Genomic DNA, 17,863 nt, shown 5'->3' on the forward strand with positions numbered 1-17,863 from the left:
GTCCTGAACTCGATCACGAAGTCGGCAACGCTGCGAGTTCCTTGGCGAAGCGAAAACAGGCGCCTAGCTGCGTCCATACCTCGGACGGGATGGTCAAATAGCTTCCTCATCTCGGCCGTGAACTCCTGGTATGAGGCCATGCAGGTGTCCTGTTGTTCCCAAACGGCTGAAGCCCACTCCAGAGCTCGACCACGCAGCAACCCAATGACAAAGGCTATCCTAGCCTTGTCTGTGGCATAAGAGTGGGGCTGTAGATCGAACACTAATCCACACTGCATAAGGAAAGAACGGCATCTTCCCAACTCCCCCTCATATTTATCAGGCGTCGGAACCTTGGGCTCACGGAAGGGCACAGCTCCAGAAGCGGCAGGCGAGATGGGTGAAACCGGTCGTGGATTCTCCACCGGCAAACTGAGCTGAGCCTGGATCTTCGTCAGACTGGTAGAAAAGTTCCGAACGGACAAAGCTATCTCCTGTAGCGCCGTGCTATGTTGTCCCAACATCTTCTCCTGATGGTTAATGGCATGGCGAACAGAGTCCAGGTCCGCTGGGTTCATTTCTGGCCGGATCGTTCTGTCACGGTTTACAAAGCCAGAACCCAGAAGCAGACCAGGACAAGGTGAGTTGAAACGAAGGTGAGTATTTATTTAACAGATTCAAAAAACGATGTAGAATAATCCAGGGTACAGAGCGGACGGCGGAGGTGAGTTGGTGGAGGTGCAGTGGTAGATCCAAGAATGGCTCGGCAGCCGCCGACAACCAGGCAGGGGTTGGGTGAAGGTTCCGGGAGATTGACTGCAGATAGAAACAAAACGGAGGTAAGTACACGGCAAGCCAACAAGGTGCAAAACAACAAAACTAACGCTAGAAACTCCAAGGCTGATACACTGACAAACATACTGTTCATGGCTAACGATCCGGCAGGGAATGGATGTCAGGTCAGGGCTTAAGAAGGGTGATGATCAGGACCAGGTGTGCAGACCGCTGATGAGATGCAGGTGCGGTTAATCGGGAGATCTCCCGCCTAGCAACGTCGCCCGGAAACCAGGCCGGGAGCGTTCACTAACCCTCAGGAAACTGGAGATTCCGAGCAGAAAAATGGCAACACAGGCAGGAACCGACTCAGGATGCAGGGTTCATGACACTTTACTGTTGTTGTGGTGTATAGGACTCTGTCTTTACTGTTGTTGTGGTGTATAGGACTCTGTCTTTACTGTTGTTGTGGTGTATAGGACTCTGTCTTTACTGTTGTTGTGGTGTATAGGACTCTGTCTTTACTGTTGTTGTGGTGTATAGGACTCTGTCTTTACTGTTGTTGTGGTGTATAGGACTCTGTCTTTACTGTTGTTGTGGTGTATAGGACTCTGTCTTTACTGTTGTTGTGGTGTATAGGACTCTGTCTTTACTGTTGTTGTGGTGAATAGGTGTCACGCCCTGACTCTGGGGACTCGTATTTGTTGAGTCAGGGTGTGTATTTTCTGTGTGGTATGTTCTATGTTGTATTTTCTAGGTTTAGATCTAGATCGTCTAGATCTATGTTGGCTGGGATGGTTCCCAATCAGAGGCAGCTGTCGCTCGTTGTCTCTGATTGGGGACCATACTTAGGTAGCCTATTGGCACTAGTGGGTTGTGGGATCTTGTTCCGTGTTAAGGTATGGTATGTTGTGTTGTGCTGCCTTGGACGTTTTGTTTGTTATTTTGTCGTTGTGTTTGATATTTAATAAACATGTATGCATATCACGCTGTGCCTTGGTCCGTCCCGTTCATGAACGAACGTGACAATAGGGCTGTCTTTACTGTTTTTGTGGTGTATAGGACTGACTTTACTGTTGTTGTGGTGTATAGGACTGGCTTTTCTGTTGTTCTGATGTATAGGACTGGCTTTTCTGTTGTTCTGGTGTATAGGACTGTCTTTACTGTTGTTCTGGTGTATAGGAGAGCGGCTCTGACGCTAGTCGGATGTGGCAGGGTTTGTAAACTATTACGGACTACAAAGGGAAACCCAGTCGCGAGCTGCCCAGTGACGCGAGCCTACCAGACGGGCTGAATGCCTTTTATGCTCGCTTCGAGGCAAGCAACACTGAAGCATGCATGAGAGCACCAGCTGTTCCGGAAGACTGTGTGATCACGCTCTCCGTAGCCGATGTGAGCAAGACCTTTAAACAGGTCAACATTCACAAGGCCACGGGGCCAGATGGATTACCAGGACGTGTACTCAGAGCATGCTCGGACCAACTGTCTTCACTGACATTTTTAAGCTCTCTGTAAGAGTCTGTAATACCTACATGTTTCAAGCAGACCACCATAGTCCCTGTGCCCAAGAAAGCGAAGGTAACCTGCCTAAATGACTACCGACCCGTAGCACTCACGTCGGTAGCCATGAAGTGCTTTGAAAGGCTGGTCATGGCTCACATCAACACCATCATCCCGGAAACCCTAGACCCATTCCAATTCACATACCACCCCAACAGATCCACAGATGACGCAATCTCAATTGCACGCCACACTTCCCTTTCCCACCTGGACAAAAGGAACACCTATGTGAGAATGCTGTTCATTGACTACAGCTCAGCGTTCAACACCATAGTGCCCTCAAAGCTCATCACTAAGCTAAGGACCCTGGAACTAAACACCTCCCTCTGCAACTGGATCCTGGACTTTCTGACGGGCCACCCCTAGGTGGTAAGGGTAGGCAACAACACATCTTCCACACTGATCCTCAACACGGGGGCCCCTCAGGGGTGCGTGCTTAGTCCCCTCCTGTACTCCCTGTTCACCCACGACTGCGTGGCCAAGCACGACTCCAACACCATCATTAAGTTTGCTGACGACACAACGGTGGTAGACCTGATCACCGACAACGATGAGACAGCCTACAGGGAGGAGGTCAGAGACCTGGCAGTGTGGGGCCAGGACAACAACCTCTCCCTCAACGTGAGCAAGACAAAGGAGATGATTGTGGACTACATGAAAAGGAGGGCAGAACACGCCCCCATTCACATCGACAGGGATGTAGTGGAGCGAGTCGAGAGTTCCTTGGTGTCCACATCATCAATAAACTATCATGGTCCAAACACACCAAGAAAGTTTTGAAGAGGGCACGACAATGCCTTTTCCTCCTCAGGAGACTAAAAAGACTTGGCATGGGTCCCCAGATCCTCAAAATGTTCTACAGCATCACTGCCTGGTATGGCAACTGCTCGGTATTGGGTAGTGCGTACAACCCAGTACATCACTGGGGCCAAGCTTCCTGCCATCCAGGACCTATATACAGTGAGGGAAAAAAGTATTTGATCCCATGCTGATTTTGTACGTTTGCCCACTGACAAAGACATGATCAGTCTGTAATTTTAATGGTAGGTTTATTTGAACAGTGAGAGACAGAATAACAACAAAAAATCCAGAAAAACGCATGTCAAAAATGTTATAAATTGATTTGCATTTAAATGAGGGAAATAAGTATTTGACCCCTCTGCAAAACATGACTTAGTACTTGGTGGCAAAACCTTTGTTGGCAATCACAGTGGTCAGATGTTTCTTGTAGTTGGCCACCAGGTTTGCACACATCTCAGGAGGGATTTTGTCCCACTCCTCTTTGCAGATCTTCTCCAAGTCATTAAGGTTTCGAGGCTGACGTTTGGCAACTCGAACCTTCATCTCCCTCCACAGATTTTCTATGGGATTAAGGTCTGGAGACTGGCTAGGCCACTCCAGGACCTTAATGTACTTCTTCTTGAGCCACTCCTTTGTTGCCTTGGCCGTGTGTTTTGGGTCATTGTCATGCTGGAATACCCATCTATGACCCATTTTCAATGCCCTGGCTGAGGGAAGGAGGTTCTCACCCAAGATTTGACGGTACATGGCCCCGTCCATCATCCCTTTGATGCGGTGAAGTTGTCCTTTCCCCTTAGCAGAAAAACACCCCCAAAACATAATGTTTCCACCTCCATGTTTGACGGTGGGGATGGTGTTCTTGGGGTCATTGGCAGCATTCCTCCTCCTCCAAACACAGCGAGTTGAGTTGATGCCAAAGAGCTCGATTTTGGTCTCATCTGACCACAACACTTTCACCCAGATCTCCTCTGAATCATTCAGATGTTCATTGGCAAACTTCAGACGGCCCTGTATATGTGCTTTCTTGAGCAGGGGGGACCTTGCGGGCGCTGCAGGATTTCAGTCCTTCACGGCGTAGTGTGTTACCAATTGTTTTCTTGGTGACTATGGTCCCAGCTGCCTTGAGATGATTGACAAGATCCTCCCGTGTAGTTCTGGGCTGATTACTCACCGTTCTCATGATCATTGCAACTCCACGAGGTGAGATCTTGCATGGGGGCCCCAGACCGAGGGAGATTGACAGTCTTTGTGTTTCTTCCATTTGCGAATAATCGCACCAACTGTTGTCACCTTCTCACCAAGCTGCTTGGCGATGGTCTTGTAGCCCATTCCAGCCTTGTGTAGGTCTACAATCTTGTCCCTGACATCCTTGGAGAGCTCTTTGGTCTTGACCATGGTGGAGAGTTTGGAATCTGATTGATTGCTTCTGTGGACAGGTGTCTTTATACAGGTAACAAGCTGAGATTAGTAGCACTCCCTTTAAGAGTTGTCAAAGACAACTCCCCAAAAAATGGTCAAAGACTCCAGTCACCCAAGTCATAGACTGTTCTCTCTGCTACCGCACGGCAAGCGGTACCATTTTTTCACTTCTTCCACACTCACTTTACGGAATTCAAAATTGCAATGCTTGTCTTTCATAATTTGATCAGTTATACTTGGATGTGTAGTGTCAGCGTTTGTTACTGTCATGTCCTGCCTAAGTTTTCTAATCTTGCCAATGAAAATATCATTAAAGTAATTGGCAATATCAGTGGATTTTGTGATGAATGAGCCATCTGATTCAATGAATGATGGAGCTGAGTTTGCCTTTTTGTCCAAAATTTCATTTAAGGTGCTTCAAAGCTCTTTACTATCATTCTTTATATCATTTATCTTTGTTTCATAGTATAGTTTCTTCATATTTTGATTCAGTTTAGTCACATGATTTCTCAATTAGCAGTATGTTTGCCAATCGGTTGTGCAGCCAGACTTATTTACCATTCCTTTTGCCTCATCCATCTCAACCATACAATTGTTCAATTCCTCATCAATTCACGGGGATTTAACAGTTTGTACAGTCATTTTCTTAATGGGTGCATGCTTATTAGTAACTGGAATAAGCATTTTCATAAATTTCTCAAGTGCAGCGTCTGGTTGCTCCTCATTACACACCACAGACCAACAAATATTATTTACATCAACAACATATGAATCAAATCAAATCAAATTTTATTTGTCACATACACGTGTTTAGCAGATGTTATAGCGGGTGTAGCGAAATGCTTGTGCTTCTAGCTCCGACAGTGCAGTAATATCTAACAAGTAGTATCTAACAATTCCACAACATATACCTAATACACACAAAACTAGTAAGGAATGGGATTTAAGAATATATACATATATGGACAAGTAATGACAGAGCGGCATTGACTAAGATACAGTTGAATAGAATGCAGTATATACATATGAGATGAGTAGTGCAAGATATGTAAACATTATTAAAGTGCAGCCTCTAATGTGCTAGTGATGGCTATTTAACAGTCTGATGGCCTTGAGATAGAAGCTGTTTTTCATTCTCTCGGTCCCAGCTTTGATGCACCTGTACTGACCTCACCTTCTGGATGATAGCAGGGGTGAACAGGCAGTGGCTCGGGTGGTTGATGTCCTTGATGATCTTTTTGGCCTTCCTGTGACATCGGGTGTTGTATGTGTCTTGGAGGGCGGGTAGTTTGCCCCCGGTAATGCGTTCGGCAGACCGCACCACCCTCTGGAGAGCCCTGTGGTTGCTGGCGGTGCAGTTGCCGTACCAGGCGGAGATACAGCCCGACAGGATGCTCTCAATTGTGCATCTGTAAAAGGTTGTGAGGGTTTTAGGTGCTAAGCCAAATTTCTTCAGCCTCCTGAGGTTGAAGAGGCTCTGTTGCGCCTTCTTCACCACACTGTCTGCGTGGGTGGACCATTTCATTTCCGTTTGTCAGTGATGTGTACGCCAAGGAACTTGAAGCTTTCCACCTTCTCCACTGCGGTCCCGTCGATGAGGATAGGGGGGTGCACCCTCTGCTGTTTCCTGAAGTCCACGATCATCTCCTTTGTTTTGTTAATGTTGAGTGAGAGGTTATTTTCCTGGCACCCCACACCCAGAGCCCTCACCTCCTCCCTGTGGATGGTCTCGTCATTGTTGGTAATCAAGCCTATTACTGTTGTCTTCTGCAAACTTGATGATTGAGTTGGAGGCATGTTTGGCCATGCAGTCATGGGTGAACAGGGAGTACAGGAGGGGGCTGAGCACGCACCCTTGTGGGGCCCCAGTGTTGAGGATCAGCGAAGTGGAGATGTTGTTTCCTAGCTTCACCACCTGGGGGCGGCCCGTCAGGAAGTCCAGGACCCAGTTGCACAGGGCGGGGTTCAGACCCAGGGCCTCGAGCTTAATGATGAGCTTGGAGGGTACTATGGTGTTGAATGCTGAGCTATAGTCAATGAACAGCATTCTTACATAGGTATTCCTTTTGTCCAGATGGGATAGGGCAGTGTGATGGCGATTGCATTGTCTGTGGATCTCTTGTGGCGGTAAGCAAATTGGAGTGGGTCTAGGGTGACGGGTCCAATCACTACAAAACGTATTGAATGACCTCTTATACACTATATTAGGCCCAGCCTTTGGAACTTTGGTTTTTCTAGATGTGGCTACTGTATTGTGATCACTACATCCAATGGATTTGGATGCTGCTTTAAAGCAAAATTCTGCAGCATTAGTAAAGATGTGATCAATACATGTTGATATCATTCCTGTGCTGTTTTTAACTACCCTGGTAGGTTGACTGATAACCTGAACCTGTCACGCCCTGACTCAGGGGACTTTATATGTTGAGTCAGGGTGTGTATATTCTTTGTTGTGTATGTTCTATGTTGTGTTCTAGTATGTATAGTTCTATGTTGGCTGGTGTGGTTCCCAATCAGAGGCAGCTGTCGCTCGTTGTCTCTGATTGGGGACCATACTTAAGCAGCCTATTGGCACTGTCTAGTGGTGGGATCTTGTTCCGTGGAAGGTATGATGTGTGTGCTACCTTGGACTTCACGTTTCGTTTCATTTCTTGTTTTGTCGTGGTGTTTATCAGTAAATAAACATGTACGTATATCACGCTGCGCCTTGGTCTGACCCGTCCTTAGACGAACGTGACAGAACCAGATTGCAGGCACTAGTTACAGTTTGAAGATTTTTCTTGACTGAGCAGCTTGATGAAAGCCAGTCAATATTTAAATCACCCAGAAAATATACCTCTCTGTTGATATCACATACATTATCAAGCATTTCACGGATGTTATCCAGATACTGACTGTTAGCACTTGGTGGTCTATAGCAGCTTCCCATCTGAATGGGCTTTAGGTGAGGCAGGTGAACCTGTAGCCATATTACTTCAACAGTAATTAACATGAGATCCTCTTTACAGGAATGTGGTTCTGAATATAAACGGCAACACCTCCACCTTTGGCATTTCTGTATTTTCTGTAGATGTTATAACCATGTATTGCTACCACTGTATCATCAAAGGTATTATCTAAGTGAGTTTCAGAGATTGTCAGAATATGAATGTAATCTGTTACTAGCAAATTATTGATTTCATGAACCTTGTTTCTTAAGCTACATATGTTAACGTGGGCTATTTTTAACACTTTTCTGGGATGCTTGATTGTTTTCATTGATTTACTGGGAAGCTTAGTAGAAGTAGACATGCTCATGTTGTTTAGGTTAGTGCAGGGGTGAGCTGCACACAGTGGACTTCCTACTAGGACACACCACCTCAGCGCTAACAGTATAACTTTGGTTCATAGGCACATGATTACTGCATACAATAGCTGTGGAATCAGCAGAGGCATTCAGGGCAGTAAGAGGGACATACATTAGGTTACTTACATTGTCTTCCAATACCCCTGGGATAATGTACATTTGCTGAAGCATTATGGCAACTCAGCGACACAATGGTAGGGATTAACTGAGCTGGACTTGGATCATTGATAAGTCATTAATAAGTAATTGTCTCAACGAAGCCTTATAATGCTGCGAAAGGATCCAGGCATCCAAATCATTTGGGTGGATCCCATCCTCCTTATAAAACAAGCTTTGTTTCCAGAAGGTATCAAAATTGTCAATAAATGTTACACCCACAGAGCTGCAGTTGTCTCGTTGCCAGTTATGAAGGGCTAAAAGTCTGCTGAAACGTTCAATGCCATGATTTACAGAGAGCACAGGGACAGATATTATGGGGCGTTTGTTGGTGTCAAGCAGAGAGACCCAATCAGTTCTTTAAAATCCATCTTCAGCTGTTCTGAGCTGCCCTTCATAATGTAATTGAATCCCATGTTAACTATGATAGACTCAATTTCCTGATGCAGGTTTTTAATGTTTGGCAGTAGCTTATTGATGTCCTGTACTCGTGCTCCTGGATAGCATGGCCCCGTGTAGCTCAGTTGGTAGAGCATGGCGCTTGCAACGCCAGGGTTGTGGGTTCGTTTCCCACGGGGGCCAGTATAAAAATGTATGCACTCACTAACTGTAAGTCGCTCTGGATAAGCACGTCTGCTAAATGACTAAAATATAAATGTAATAGCACAAAGTTTTAGCTCCAGGGACTGATAAATTTGTCACCATTGAATTGCCAAATACAACGGCCAGAGAAGGGGATGGAGAAATTGCCCATTCCTACCCCCCTAACACAATACGTTGAACCTTTCACGGGCCCACGGGAAGCAGGATAGCATACGCCCACTGCTCCCGGCGATAGGTCCAAACCTCTGTCTTTACTGTTGTTGTGATGTATAGGACTGTGTTTACTGTTGTTGTGGTGTATAGGACTGTGTTTACTGTTTGTTGTGGTGTATAGGACTGTGTTTACTGTTGTTGTGATGTATAGGACTGTGTTTACTGTTTGTTGTGGTGTATAGGACTGTGTTTACTGTTGTTGTGGTGTATAGGACTGTCTTTACTGTTGTTGTGGTGTATAGGACTGTCTTTACTGTTTGTTGTGGTGTATAGGACTGTCTTTACTGTTGTTGTGGTGTATAGGACTGTCTTTACTGTTGTTGTGGTGTATAGGACTGTCTTTACTGTTGTTGTGGTGTATAGGACTCTGTCTTTCATATCTTTATACCCTTTGAAAGTCATCTCTCTAGCTCTAACTTTCTTTGTTTATCTATTTCTATCCATGCCTTTCTCTCTCTCTCCCTCCATCCCTCCCATTTACCTCCATCTCTATCTCTCCCTCTATCCCTCCCATTTACCTCCATCTCTATCTCTCCCTCTATCCCTCCCATTTACCTCCATCTCTATCTCTCCCTCTATCCCTCCCATTTACCTCCATCTCTATCCCTCCCTCCATCCCTCCCATTTACCTCCATCTCTATCTCTCCCTCTATCCCTCCCATTTACCTCCATCTCTATCCCTCCCTCTATCCCTCCCATTTACCTCCATCTCTATCTCTGTTTCTATCTCTCCCTCTATCCCTCCCATTTACCTCCATCTCTATCCCTCCCTCTATCCCTCCCATTTACCTCCATCTCTATCTCTGTTTCTATCTCTCCCTCCATCCCTCCCATTTACCTCCATCACCCTTTCTTTCTCTCCTCATTCATGTTCCAACACAGGCATATTCAAGAGCACCTGCTACATCGATGTGCGCTGGTTCCCCTTTGATCTCCAGAGGTGTGACCTGAAGTTTGGCTCCTGGACCTATGGAGGCTGGTCTCTGGACCTACAGATGATGGAGGCAGATATCACAGGTTACATCCCCAACGGAGAGTGGGACCTAGTGGGTAAGAGATAGCGGCTGGCTAGTATTGGACAAGATATTGTCACCACAGAACCTGGGTTCTGATGGCACGGTTGTTTGGAAGACGATGCTGCCAACCCCAGAGTAGTGGGTTGGAGTCCTGTATGGGCCATATACCGGTATTCTTCTTACAGTATGTGTTTTGGATCAAAGTGTCTAAATTACAATATAACATTTAAATTGTTATTGCAAGAACTGTTTTGAACAAGCTTGGAAGTTTGGGATAACTCACAAATATGACCCAGACTATTCTTTTTTTTTATTTGAGTTTAACTTTCAAACTAGATGGTCAAACTATAAAAGCTAGATCCTGTATGTACGATTGATCACAGTCAAATGAAATAGGGGAATTTATTCAAAAGGCTTTTCCTCAGCAGTACAGATCTTTAGTGAAATTTGCTTCTACGGAATCCCTGGCAAATTGACTAATGTATTTACAAGAGAGGGGTTCTAATGAAATGACATCCCAGTGCTGGAAGCCAGTGGTAGGCTTTACTACTTTGAATATAGTTTTTCTTGCATGTTGGACTGCTTATAAAGAGATATGGCAGGCACTATTACTGTAATGGGGAACTGATGAAAACTAACAATACCATTTGATTCAGGGTCAAACTCCCAACACCCTTAACCTACTAAAGCTTCCTTATTGTGAAACACCATGAATTTACCTGAAATAAAGACATCCATTACTGCAAATAATTTCAGTACAACCCAAATTGAGTCCTCAAACTGTAATTGACTTCCTATATTGTTGTCTTCCTGGTGTATGATACAGAGGTGCCCGGGCGCAGGAACGAGCGCTTCTACGACTGCTGTAAGGAGCCTTACCCTGACGTAACCTTTACTGTGGTGATGCGTAGACGCCCTCTACTATGGCCTCAACCTCCTCATCCCCTGTGTTCTCATCTCCACCTTGGCCCTACTCGTCTTCCTGCTGCCTGCTGACTCTGGGGAGAAGATATCACTGGGTCAGCTCCGTGGATGGATGGGTGGATGAGTGGATGAGTGGGTGGGTGGATGAGTGGGTGGGTGGATGAGTGGATGAGTGGGTGGGTGGATGAGTGGGTGGGTGGATGAGTGGATGAGTGGGTGGGTGGTTGAGTGGATGGGTGCGTGCATGGGTGGGTATGTGGGTGGATGGATGACTATTATTGGACATTTAAACATAAATAGGTTATTAAATCAACACCTGTTATTAAATCAACACTAGGGGTGTGGGGTTCTCATGACAAATTCTAACATGAAAAGTACAAACATCATGATATTCACAGACATCACCCATCAAATCAAATCAAATTTTATTGGTCACATGCGCCGAATACAACAGGTGCAGACATTACAGTGAAATGCTTACTTACAGCCCTTAACCAACAGTGCATTTATTTTTAACAAAAAAGTAAAAACAACAATAAAAAAAAGTGTTGAGAAAAAAAAGAGCAGAAGTAAAATAAAGTGACAGTAGGGTGGCTATATATACAGGGGGGTACCGTTGCAGAGTCAATGTGCGGGGGGCACCGGCTAGTTGAGGTAATATGTACATGTGGGTAGAGTTAAAGTGACTATGCATAAATAATTAACAGAGTAGCAGCAGCGTAAAAAGGATGGGGTGGGGGGGGCAGTGCAAATAGTCCGGGTAGCCATGATTAGCTGTTCAGGAGTCTTATGGCTTGGGGGTAGAAGCTGTTGAGAAGTCTTTTGGACCTAGACTTGGCACTCCGGTACCGCTTGCCGTGCGGTAGCAGAGAGAACAGTCTATGACTAGGGTGGCTGGAGTCTTTGACAATTTTGAGGGCCTTCCTCTGACACCGCCTGGTATAGAGGTCCTGGATGGCAGGAAGCTTTGCCCCCAGTGATGTACTGGGCCGTACGCACTACCCTCTGTAGTGCCTTGCGGTCTGAGGCCAAGCAGTTGCCATACCAGGCGGTGATGCAACCAGTCAGGATGCTCTCGATGGTGCAGCTGTATAATCTTTTGAGGATCTGAGGACCCATGCCAAATCTTTTCAGTCTCCTGAGGGGGAATAGGCTTTGTCGTGCCCTCTTCACGACTGTCTTGGTGTGTTTGGACCATGATAGTTTGTTGGTGATGTGGACACCAAGAAACTTGAAGCTCTCAACCTTTTTCACTACAGCCCCGTCGATGAGAATGGGGGGCGTGCTCAGTCCTCTTTTCTTTCCTGTAGTCCACAATCATCTCCTTTGTCTTGGTCACGTTGAGGGAGAGGTTGTTGTCCTGGCACCACACGGCCAGATCTCTGACCTCCTCCCTATAGGCTGTCTCATCGTTGTCGGTGATCAGGCCTACCACTGTTGTGTCGTCGGCAAACTTAATGATGGTGTTGGAGTCGTGCCTGGCCATGCAGTCATGGGTGAACAGAGAGTACAGGAGGGGGACTGAGCACGCACCCCTGAGGGGCCCCCGTGTTGAGGATCAGTGTGGCAGATGTGTTGTTACCTACCCTTACCACCTGGGGGCGGCCCGTCAGGAAGTCCAGGATCCAGTTGCAGAGGGAGGTGTTTAGTCCCAGGATCCTTAGCTTAGTGATGAGCTTAGAGGGCACTATGGTGTTGAATGCTGAGCTGTAGTCAATGAATAGCATTCTCACGTAGGTGTTCCTCTTGTCCAGGTGGGAAAGGGCAGTGTGGAGTGCAATAGAGATTGCATCATCTGTGGATCTGTTGGGGCGGTATGCAAATTGGAGTGGGTCTAGGGTTTCTGGGATAATGCTGTTGATGTGAGCCATGACCAGCCTTTCAAAGCACTTCATGGCTACAGACGTCAGTGCTACGGGTCGGTAGTCATTTAGGCAGGTTATCTTAGAGTCCTTGGGCACGGGGACTATGGTGGTCTGCTTGAAACATGTTGGTATTACAGACTCAGTCAGGGACATGTTGAAAATGTCAGTGAAGACACTTGCCAGTTGGTCAGCACATGCTCGAAGTACACGTCCTGGTAATCCGTCTGGCCCTGCGGCCTTGTGAATGTTGACCTGCTTAAAAGTCTTACTCACATCGGCTACGGAGAGCGTGATCACATAGTCATCCGGAACAGCTGGTGCTCTCATGCATGCTTCAGTGTTGCTTGCCTCGAAGCGAGCATAGAAGTGGTTTAGCTCGTCTGGTAGGCTTGTGTCACTGGGCAGCTGCGGCTGTGCTTCCCTTTGTAGTCTGTAATAGTTTTCAAGCCCTGCCACATCCGACGAGCATCAGAGCCAGTGATGTCAATGGGAGATTTGTGTGGCGATTAAGCATATATTTCAAGCTAGGATTTTATACAGCCATCAAACTACATGCCAGGCAAGAGACCCTATACTCCTCACAAGGTAATGCACGTATTATTATAATTATTATTATTCTGAGTTTATAACTCAGTATTTACTCAATACTCACTGAGGGGAAACCAGCCACTGGAAGAAATATTCATGAAAAAGCTCCAGCAGTTGGTGATAAAGCAAATTCTTATGCACCTCTCAGAAGTCAGGCTTCAGTCTTCAGATGACTCTGCTGTATCATTCAGTGCTAGGAGAATCATATTGACAATCCTATTTCCATTTCTCAGAACCTGGCTGAGTGCTGACTTGGAGCTGTATAAGGCATCAAGGCATGCCGGGCGCATTTATGTATGTCTACACGTCTCATTGGAAAGATTAGGAGCCTGCAATGCAGATGGTTTCCTTAATTAACCCAGTGTTTCTCCAAAAGAGCTGTGTGTGTGTGGCAGCTGTTTGGGTGTCTAGAGGGGTGATGGGGAAGCAGGAAATGTGTTTGATGTAGTCAGTCAAACTTCAAACAAAGAAAAAAACCTCTTGCTGTAATGTCTGTAATTTAATACTGCCATGTTTATTTTTAGTTCAGTATTTACACACTATGCAACATGAAGGATTTATAAATCAAATTTAGTTGAAAGTGTGACCATCACAAAACCCCATCTGCCTATATAATCCAAGACTTACTGTATCAACCAACCAACACCATTATCTGTCAGCCTTTTTAGAAGTGATCAATGCACATAGGAAGATGTATTCAGTTTCAGTTCCTTCTGAGGAAATTGCCATGGCTGACTTAAAAAGAGCCAGGGACTATTGATCAGGGGAAAGAGAGACAGGAATATTCAGGCAGGGTCAACACTGTTGTTGTCCTTGGGTGTGCAGTGCACACACCTGCCAACATGATTCTGTGTCTCAAATGGAACCCTATTCCCTTTTATAGTGCACTACTTTTGACCAGAGCCCTATGGGTAAAAGGGTGCCATTTGGGACGCAACCGACAACCCCTGACAGTGAGTCACTGGTCAAGCCTCACTGATGCTCTACGATCTATCGGAAATTAAATCAGCGAGCTGTCTGCTCAGTTTAAGTCTTATTTTGGACATGCCTGGCTGATTTCCAGTGAGGCGAGTTGTGCTTCAACTCGCCGTTAATAATTATATTTCTACGGTCTGTCTTTATTTTTAGTCTAAATATATTTGTTTTATTTTCTTAGTTCAGCCATGCTCAGACTCTGAGGGGATTAGATATAAATATTTTCGACATTTCCCTTTTGCAATGTGTTAATTTATAACTTGTAATAGTATATGCCATTAAGCAGATGCTTTTATCCAAAGCGACTTAGTCATGCGTACATAAATTGTTTGCGTATGGGTGGTCCCGGGAATCAAACCCACTATCCTGCCGTTGCAAGCGCCATGCTCTACCAACTGAGCTACAGAGGACCTCCTCAGGATATATGGCTACTTTTTGTCTTAGATTGAAATAGCTACCAAGCGCCTTATTTACTGAGTTGGCTGGCAAATCATACTGAAAACAAGTTTGACATTTTAAGTACTCATGTGTACCATTCACATTTCCTGAGAGAGACATGGACCTCTGACAAGTAGGGCCTCAGAGATAAGGGGAAGTAGCTGTTGCTATGGTTACAGGCAGGAATACACAGAAGAGGAGTTCCTAGCGAGTGAAAGGTGTGCCAGTGTGCTTTGAGATACCCAGGAATTGACACCTAATCACTTAGAGATATTCAGCCCCCGTCCTATCCCTGGAATTCAGTGGCTTAGAGACCCAGCCAGCTCATTAGCAAGCTTCAGTGGGGATTGCGTTAAATCTCTACCCACAGGTGTTTGATGTTGTTCCCACATCTCCACTCAAACCCTGTAAGCCTCAAGGCAGTATGAGGATGAACCACAATAGTAGATGTTGCTATTTCAGATCCCTCTGTCATTGTAGGCTAAAACCCAGTGAAGCAGCACTGGATTCTGACAAAAGTATGAAACGGAAGACTGTGTAAATTAGCATAATAATAAAACGGAATACTGTTTGATTACATGGATGGAATAAAAATAGAACAGAGGACAGTGAAATGCAGACTAGAATAGAACAGAATACAATGACACGCAATATATCTTGGTGAAATCCAGTTGAACCCTTTGGGTACACAGGGATAATATGCTGCAATGTGACACAATACAGCAGATGATTCCACCTGAATAAATTATAGATTGGTATTCATAGCAAGCCATTTTGTAAAAAAACAACAACTCAGAAATGTGCAAAATAATGGTAGGCCTTCGTGTAAAATGGTGTTTGTTGAAATGTGTAATGTCTGTTTAAAATACCTTTTTAAGGATTATTTCGCATTCCAAAATAACCATACTGTTAATCACACAGACTACATTAACCCCTTCCTTTGTGCTAACTCATTTATGTTTCGTTCTAGGGATAACAGTGCTGCTCTCACTGACCGTCTTCATGTTGCTGGTTGCAGAGATCATGCCTGCAACCTCTGACTCAGTACCTTTAATCGGTAAGATTGTCTATTTTTAAATTGGAAATGACAATTGTAATGGGTCCCCTGTAGCTCAGTTGGTAGAGCATGGCGCTTGCAACGCCAGGGGTTGTGGGTTCGTTTCCCTACGGGGGGGCAGTATGAAAAATGTATGCACTCACTAACTGTAAGTCGCTCTGGATAAGAGCGTCTGCTAAATGACTGAAATGTAATGGCTGCCATTTTGAAAAGGCCAACAGTATAATTTCACCATCTTCAGGAGAGGAAGAACTATTGGAGGCTTGGAAGTGGCATAGTGTAAAGTTCCTAATCTTTGTATTATTAAACCACTCAATTGTGTGGGGGGCTATTTCTCAGCCTGAAATACATTGAGTGACAAATGAGAACCTCTGCTGTTCTGTCATTTATCCTCTAGTCCTCTGTCCACCATCTCTTGCTCTCTGTCTCTCTCTCTGTCTCTCTCTCTGTCTCTCTCTGTATTGTAGCTCAGTACTTTGCCACCACCATGGTCATTGTGGGTCTCTCTGTGATTGCACGGTTCTGGTCTTACAATACCACCATCACGATCCCGATGGAAGCAAGATGCCTAAGTGGGTGAGTGCATTTTACACAAACCCATTATGTGAAATTACAATGAAATCTTATTAGTCACTCACTATTTCTATATCCAGACTCCTCATTGTTGTGATTCTGCCAAAGAAAGCCTCTCAGGGGTAGGGTGCTTTCTAATAGGTCTCAAAGCCCTTTGCCTGGTAAGGGGGAAGTCATTCACTAACAATGTGTAGCACCAATCTGAGTGATGGACAGCAGCCATTTTGTGCTAGAACACTCACCACATTGGCTATTACAGTGGAGGGCTGAGGAATACAGTTGGACAATTAGAAGCAGGGGAGGATTAGGCAGCCATGATAGTGATCGTCACCACTGCTGTGCCATCGTGCCCCTGCAGGACACCTCGTTCAAAGGAGTCATGCAGGGAGGATTTGAGTAAAAGTTTCATATTCTCTCTCTTACTATCTCCAGTCAGTACGCTGCCGTGAACAGTACATTCATTCTGGTTTTACTCTCTGATTGTGTGAAGACTCGGGTGATCCTGCTCAACTGGTGCGCCTGGTTCCTGCGTATGAAGCGGCCCGGTGAGGACCGTGTACGCCCGGCCTGCCACAACAAGCATCCCCGTGGGAGCCTCACCAGCATGGACCTGAACGCCAGCGCCTCGGCCCCGCACTCCACCAACGGCAACATGCTCTACATCGGCCTGGAGAGCATGCACTATGCTCCAGCCACCACCTCCCCCGACTCCGGGGTCCTGTGTGGCCGTCTGGTGTGTGGTGGGGGGGAGGACGAGGTGCTCTTGCCCACGCGGCCCACCTCCTCGGCGGGGAGCCTGGAGCCCGATCTGGCCAAGATCCTGGATGAGGTGCGCTACATCGCCAAGCGTTTCCGCGACCATGACGAGGATGAGTTGGTGTGCAACGAGTGGAAGTTTGCGGCGTCAGTGATCGACCGGCTCTGTCTCATGGCCTTCTCGCTCTTCACCATCCTCTGCACGATCGGTATCCTCATGTCGGCACTCTAACTTTGTGGAAGCCATTTCCAAAGACTTCTTTACCTAAGAGCTTGAAATGTTCACATGCTTTATCCACTAAATACACTACATGGTTTTGAAATCTTACGGTTGCATAATCACATTACAAAACACATAGATTACTTATATCAAATGATTGAATATTTGTCTGTGATATAGAGATAGAACACATTATGTCTGCATAAATCTTCAATTTACAAGATGTACAGCTTTTTCACACTCAACTATTTCCCTGCAGGACGCAGCAGGACATCATATTAACATTGGATCTGGTGGAAAATCGTGGTGTATGTAACTGGCTTAAAGGAATCTAGGCATTAGATGTTATAGCCAACCAACAATGAAGAGTGATGCCTTGTATAGCATTATAAATACCAAGGTTACTTCAATTGAATCCAATGTGTTTTTGTCCACTTGGGTAATTGCTTATTGGCTACCCTTTATAACGCTCTCAGTTCAAAGTGGTTCAATCGTTTTCTCTTATGTGGTGTAAAGAACAATTGCTGGATACCTTCTGTTCAAGGTTTCTGTCAAAGTTATGTTGGTTTTGTGTTTGTAGATAGTGTGGCGGTATCTAGT

At 45.6% G+C, this 17,863-nt stretch overlaps 1 pseudogene; it reads left to right on the top strand.

The window, feature by feature from the left end:
• The window catches only part of LOC121548162, a 39,784-nt pseudogene extending 22,472 nt beyond the window's left edge, over nucleotides 1-17,312 (top strand).
• Nucleotides 17,313-17,863: the final 551 nt, after the last annotated feature.

Source organism: Coregonus clupeaformis, unplaced genomic scaffold (assembly GCF_020615455.1).
Source record: "Coregonus clupeaformis isolate EN_2021a unplaced genomic scaffold, ASM2061545v1 scaf1059, whole genome shotgun sequence".
In the NCBI taxonomy this organism is placed as follows: Eukaryota; Metazoa; Chordata; class Actinopteri; order Salmoniformes; family Salmonidae; genus Coregonus; species Coregonus clupeaformis.